Source organism: Scyliorhinus canicula, chromosome 24, assembly GCF_902713615.1.
Source record: "Scyliorhinus canicula chromosome 24, sScyCan1.1, whole genome shotgun sequence".
NCBI classification, from domain to species: domain Eukaryota; kingdom Metazoa; phylum Chordata; class Chondrichthyes; order Carcharhiniformes; family Scyliorhinidae; genus Scyliorhinus; species Scyliorhinus canicula.
The window spans coordinates 3,508,226-3,515,500 of NC_052169.1; the positions used below are offsets into that span (position 1 = coordinate 3,508,226).

Genomic DNA, 7,275 nt, shown 5'->3' on the forward strand with positions numbered 1-7,275 from the left:
CCCGTGTCTGTGTGGGTTGCGCTCCCACAACCCAAAGATGTGCAGAGTAGGTGGATTGGCCACGCTAAATTGCCCCTTAATTGGGAAAAAATGAATTGGGTACTCTAGCTTCATTTAAAAAAAAATAAATTTAGATTACCCAATTATTTTTTCCAATTAAGGGGCAATTTAGCGCGGCCAATCCACCTACTCTGCACATTTTTGGGTTGTGGGGGCGAAACCCACGCAGACACGGGGAGAATGTGCAAACTCCTCACGGACAGTGCTCTAGCTTCATGTTTAAAAAATTAAAAAATTCTTTGCGTGTAGCCCTTCCACATCGTGAGTAATTCCAATTTCCCTGTTGGGGAATTCGTGAATGCCAATCTCGAGGGCAGTTAGCAATGGGAAATAGATGTTGGCCTCGTTATCAAAGCTCGCGAATGAGTTTTTAAAAAAACAAATCCATTTGTAAAAATCGTTTCTGCCGAGCCTTCGGTTACAAGCTGCACTCCTGTTCAGCCGACCATGAGAAGCGGACTCACTGCTCCGCTTCCTCAGCTTTTGCTGACACCTAGTGTTCGGCTCTGGAACACTCGCAGGAAATGCTTTACCTCAAAGTCCAGCGACTGAAATACGCCCAGCTCCATTTTCTGGATGTGGAACACATTTGTCAACTCAAAAGGTTGTGTCTGGAATTCGCTGCCCCAGTTAGTGGTGGAGGCAGGGACCCTAAACTCTTTTAATAAATACCTGGATCTGCACCTTAAGTGCTGAAATCTACAGGGCTATGGACTGGGTGCAGGAGGGTGGGATTAGAAAGGACACCTGGCTGGCATGGACACGATGGGCCAAATGGCCTCCTTCTGCACTGTAGGAATTCTATGATTAGATCAGTACTTTAATAAGACAATTTGGAACTCAAAGGGTTAACCCTGGTATCCCTCTCTCGCCAATAAGTAGTTAATTACAGCTCCACCTGACCAACATTGCCCCGAGGAGATGAGAGTCTGCCTCATTGCCCAGGCTCCCTACATCCCAAGGTGAGCCAAGGAAGAGTTAATGATTACAGAAAGGGGCCTGTCAGATCACGCCCTGACTCAGAATGTCCAATTCACCTAACAAGCACGTCTTTCGGGACTTGTGGGAGGAAACCGGAGCACCCGGAGGAAACCGGCGCAGACACGGGGAGAACGTGCAGACTCCGCACAGACAGTGACCCAGCCGGGAATAGAACCTATTCCTGATGCACAGCAAATCCTACCTGAAATCCACTCCTCCATCATCTGTCACTGACCCTTTGAGTGGGTTAGGACAGGTCGATAATTTCCTGAAGTTGTTGCCACTGATGGGAATACAGGATTTATTCACGCGGGGAATTGTGATCGAGAATGCATACATCCAAATTAGGAGAAGAATGAGGCCACTCGGCCCCTCGAGCCTGCTGTGCCATTCAATAAGGTCGTGGCTGGTTTGATTGTTACTCAACACCACATCGAGTGCAGGGTTGTGAGGAAAGAGCAGGGGAGAGTGGGGCTAAAGAGCCAGTATTTGCACAGTGGGCCAAATGGCCTCCTGTGTTGTATGATTTTGATGAAATCACAACATTTATGGAGGGAATCTGCTCAGAAACTCCGTGGATTTGTGTTTTGGAATCTTTGTGTCCAAGTCACACAACACTGAGCAACTAATTTGGACCTTGGCTTCCAATCAAGAAGCAGATCATTAAAAACATAATTTCAAGTTTCATTAACTCTTGCTTTTTTTAAAATTGGGAAATAAAACCTCCTTTGAAGTTTGAATGTAGTAGTTTGTTGCGGCAATAATGTTTCCCGATGCACTTTCCTCACAGAGTATGGGCTGAGCCTATTGATGGCTTGTTAATGATTTTATTAATCCCATTGCTAACTCTGAGCCGCACGTACAAATGAGTTATTCACTTTTTATTTATAAATGTTTTTATTCTCCATTTTCGCATTTTCCTTCAAAATTTACACCCCACCCACAGACAGTAAACGATAACCAATACAAAATCAATCCCCTTAACAATAACAACGATCCCATCCTCCCACCACCCCAAACAACGGCCCACCCATCAATATATGCATCCAATAAAACAAACCCTCCCACGGTGGAATCAAAAACAAAGGAGAAAAAGAAAAAAGGAGTCCGGGACCGCCCATGGTCACCATAAAGTCCACTCCACGCTCACGCACACACTCAACGCCGTCCAACCTCTGAAAGAGTGCCGTACGTGATACCCAAGAGTTGTAAACCCTCCTCCCCAACTCCTCCCGTCCACTGCCTCTTGTAAAACTCCTTCCCCCAACCTCGGTTCCTTCCCCCCAACTTTCCACCCCGGCTAGACCACTCTGACCCTGTTCTGCCAGGCTCCGATGGCTGCAGCCCCCCCCCCCACCTCACTCCTGTTCACTGGCCGGCTTAGACCGGCTAGCGTGGAGGCCCCCGCCCGGGTCCCTTTCCCCTTGCCTGACCCTAGGAAAGCCCAAAAATCCCCTTTTAGCACACAAACCCCGCATATTCACCTACACCCCAAAGAGCCCTCACTTCGAGTGAAAGTCCCATCATTTCCCTTGTCCAAATATATACAACATCGGCTCCTTTAGCCCATACACCCGCAGGCAGTGAAACAAACAAAAAGAAGAAAATACAGTCCTGAGGTTACATCGGCACATGGCCATTTCTCAGTTCTGCCACAGTCCTTCTGCCTTCGCAAACTCCCCCGCTGCCTCCGCCGTTCCAAAATAAAAGTCCTTGAGCTTGTAAGTCACCCTCAGCTTCGCTGGATATACAATGCCGCACTGCACCTTGCTAATGTGCAGTGCCCTCTTCACCCGGTTGAAAGCAGCCCGCCTCCTCGCCAGCTCCACCGTAAAGTCCTGGTATACACGTATACCAGCTCCAGCCCACTGCACTGCCTGTTTCTGCTTGGCCCAGCACAGGACCTTCTCCTTCACACTGTACCTACGGAAGCACAGGGTCACTACCCTTGGCGGCTCACTCGCCTTTGGTACAGGCCTCCACGGCCGATGGGCCCGATCCAGTTCATATCGGGAGGGATCCTCCCCCTCCCCCAATAATTTCACCAGCATCGCAGCAAAATACTCCGTCGGCCTCGGCCCTTCAACTCCTTCGGGCAGCCCCACAATCCTCAAATTCTGTCGCCTGGATCTGTTTTCCAGGTCTTCCATTTTTCCTCGCAGATCCTTGTTAATCTCCATCACCTTCCGCATCTCCTTCCCCGTCGATGTAAGTTGATCACCGTGCTGCAATAATGTCTCCTCCACTTCCTTCAGTGCCTCCCCTTGCTCCCGCACCTCCGCCACTGCGCTCGCCACCGCCGTTGTCACCGGGGAAATCGCCTCCTCCACCAGCTCACTCAAAACCTCCCTCATTTCCTTCCTCATTGTCTCCATGTATTTTGTAAACTGCCTTTCGAATTCCGCAGCCATTACTGTAGTTATTTCTTCAGCCATAAGCAATGCGGCCTCCCCTGGTGCTCCAGCCTCCATTTTCCTTGGTGACCCCGCGGTGACCTTTCTACTCCCCGACGAACGTTCAGCTGTTTCGCAGCCGTTTTCTTACTGGACCTCGACATATCCCTTCCCTGTACTTTCTCTTAAATGAGAGACCTGCCTCCACCACTCTTTCAGGAAGTTTGATCCAGACTCCAAACGCCCTCTGGGTAAAAGATTATTTCCTCCAATCACTTTTATTCCTCTTGTCCGTTATTGCGAATCTGAGCCCTTTCCTTCTTGATGCACTCTGGAATGGGACCAGTTTCTCACTACTTACCCTGTCCAGGTTCCTCGGGATCTTGAAAACCTCTATCGTATCTCCTCTCAGCACAGACCCAATCTCTCCAACCAGTCCTCGTCGCCACAGTTCTTTATCTCTGGGATCATTCTTGTCAATCTCCTGTGTACTCGCTGCAATACCGGCACATTCCTCGAGTATGGTGCTCCGGTCTGGGCGCAGTGCTCCACAAGAGGCCTTTATTCACCTTGAACATTTCAACGGGTCCGCCGCCTAATCAGGGGGATACCAGCTTAATCTGTGTTCACCCCTTTCAACCCCTCAAACATACAACCCCCCACCGCCCAAGGCCTGTGTGAGGTTTAGTAACCAATCCAAAGGAAGCATATATTGATCCTCAGTCCAGTGAAGTAGGAGTGGGGAGTGGGGATTTAACCAGGTATTCCACTCCAGGGTGCGAGTCAGTGCCTGGGCGAGGAAAGAATCAAATGTAACCATGGATGCCGCCAGCAGTCGAATAGCTACCGGACAAATGTCCAAGGTCAGTGAAGGTACATTAGACAAGGTATCAGAGGGCATGAAAGGAATGTTCCCCCAGAAAGGGGCAGCCCCTGTAGAGGATGATGCGACCATCAATTCAACCAGAGACACGAGTTGGAGTAACTGTGGCTTTAATCGGCTTACAACTGAGCCTGCCTGCGACTATGCTGAACTGAGGGCGGACTCGCAGGACCGCAGCCCTTTATACTTCCTGCTGGGGGCGGAGGCCTGTACATGCTCCTCATCTCCCCCTGTGGGCAGAGCCGCGCAACGGCTCACAGACAGAGCCCACAGGGACACAGTAATGTACAGTGTGAATTATAGTGGTTACACATTCACCACATTGGACTAAAATAATCTGTGTAACTTGCTGGAAAAAAACTTTAAATGACAAATTCACATATACAGCATGTCCTCTGTGTACACAGTGCAAGAATATTCTCATTAGGTGGCTTTTAAAAAAAATTTAGAGTACCCAATTCATTTTTTCCAATTAAGGGGCAATTTAGCGTGGCCAATCCACCTACCCTGCACATCTTTGTGTTCTTGGGGGTGAGACCCACGCAGACACGGGGAGAATGTGCAAACTCCACACGGACAGTGATCCAGGGCCGGGATCGAATCTGGGACCTCGGCGCCGTGAGACTGCAGTGCTAACCACTGCGCCACCGTGCTGCCCTCTCGTTAGGTGGCTTAATAGCTAATCAAGGCAGATATTCCTAATGGCTCCATTAATGGCTTTCTGCTCAAAAACACCAGTTAACAAATCACCGAGATTGAAATTGGGAAACCCCGAACATTTCAAACTTTTGTTTTGGATCAGTTTGTGAGGCCGGGGAGGGGGGGGGGGGGGGGGGGGGGTAATGGCAGTGACGGAGACAGTGGGAACATAAATCAGGCAGCGATTGTTAGATAGATGACAAGCTTGGGTTTTTTTTAAACTGTAGATTTGTAGAACGCTGGGAATCCTGGAGGAGATGGGGAGCTGGGGGGGGGGTGCACTGCAGATGATGCAAAACGTGTTAGTGTTGTGGGGAAATAGTGAAAGGCTTCAAGAGAATGTAGACAGGCTGGTGGAAGGGGCAAGCACATGGCAGATACAGTCCAATGCAGGGAAGTGTGATGTGATTCATTTTGGTATGGAGAACAAGGAATAGAGTGATAACAAATACCCTCAGCCCTGTCTCTCATGGACATTGAAGATCCCAGAAATACTATTTGGAAGAGGAGCAGGGGAGTTGTGCGCTGTTTGAAAGCCATTCCTAAAGGCTGTCAGCCATTATGTAATGATGTGCACAGAGTTTCTGACACTGAGAGCACCTTGTTATGGAAAGGTTGATGCACAGAGTTAATGTCCACATTGTTTGGGACTCAGCTCAGTGAGTTTAAATGTACCCGTGCAATGGAAGCATCCGGAGCTCGTTCAGACTTGGACCAAAGGAAAGCGTCAGGAAATGAAGCAGGTGCTTCGAAACTGGTCATATTTTAACATACCAACCCTATGAGAGGGCTACATTTTGAGTATTGATCTGTGAGCAGGACAGCAGGGTAGCATGGTGGTTAGCATAAATGCTTCACAGCTCCAGGGTCCCAGGTTCGATTCCCGGCTGGGTCACTGTCTGTGTGGAGTCTGCACGTCCTCCCCGTGTGTGCGTGCGTTTCCTCCGGGTGCTCCGGTTTCCTCCCACAGTCCAAAGATGTGCGGGTTAGGTGGATTGGCCATGCTAAATTGCCCGTAGTGTCCTAATAAAAGTAAGGTTAAGGGGGGGTTGTTGGGTTACGGGTATAGGGTGGATACGTGGGTTGAGTAGGGTGATCATGGCTCGGCACAACATCGAGGGCCGAAGGGCCTGTTCTGTGCTGTACTGTTCTATGTTCTATGAGGCGGAGGATCCTCTCCAGGTCAGATCTGGGTCTGTGCCCAGCGAGCTGATCTCAGCCTGGGCAGCAGTGAAGACATTTCACTGGGTTAGTGTGAGGAAGAATCATACAGGGCCCCCCCCCCCCCCCCCCCCCACACACACGGGCACACCCCACCCCCCACATCCTCCCCCCCACACACACACACAGATACCCCCCCCCACCCCCCCTCCCCCTCCCACACACACACAGACACCCCCCCATCCCCCACACAGACAGGGACACACCCCGCCCCCCCACATCCCCTCCCCCCACACAAACAACACATATACCCCCCCCCACACACACACACACATGGACACCCTCTCCCCCCCTCCCCCCCACACAGACAGGCAGAAAAATACCCAACACCCACACACACACGGACACACCCCCCCCACATCCTCCCTCCCACACACACGCAGATACCCCCCCCCCCCCTCCCACACACACACACAGATACCCACCCCCCTCACACACATGGACACACCCTGTCCCCCCCACATCCCCTCCCCCACACACAACACATATACCCCCCTCACACACACACACAGGGACACACCCCACCTCCCACATCCCCTCCCCCCACACACAACACATATACCCCCCTCACACACACACAGACACCCCCATACAGACAGACAGAAAATACCCAACACCCACACACACACGGACACACCCCCCCCACATCCTCCCTCCCACACACACGCAGATACCCTCCCCCCCCCCCACACACACACAGATACCCACCCCCCTCACACACATGGACACACCCTGTCCCCCCCACATCCCCTCCCCCACACACAACACATATACCCCCCTCACACACACACACAGGGACACACCCCACCTCCCACATCCCCTCCCCCCACACACAACACATATACCCCCCTCACACACACACAGACACCCCCATACAGACAGACAGAAAATACCCAACACCCACACACAACACATATACACCCCCCACACACACAAATGGACACACCCTGCCCCCCCCACACAGACAGACAGAAAATACCCAACACCCACACACACCGATATACCCCTCTCCCACAGACACACCTCGCCCCCCCACCC

The 7,275-nt window shown here is 51.2% G+C and overlaps 1 protein-coding gene across 1 annotated transcript in view; it reads left to right on the forward strand.

The window, feature by feature from the left end:
• adamtsl5 (ADAMTS like 5) overlaps positions 1–7,275 on the forward strand; it is a 54,070-nt gene that overhangs the window by 424 nt on the left and 46,371 nt on the right. The gene's annotated exons all lie outside the window — the stretch shown is intronic.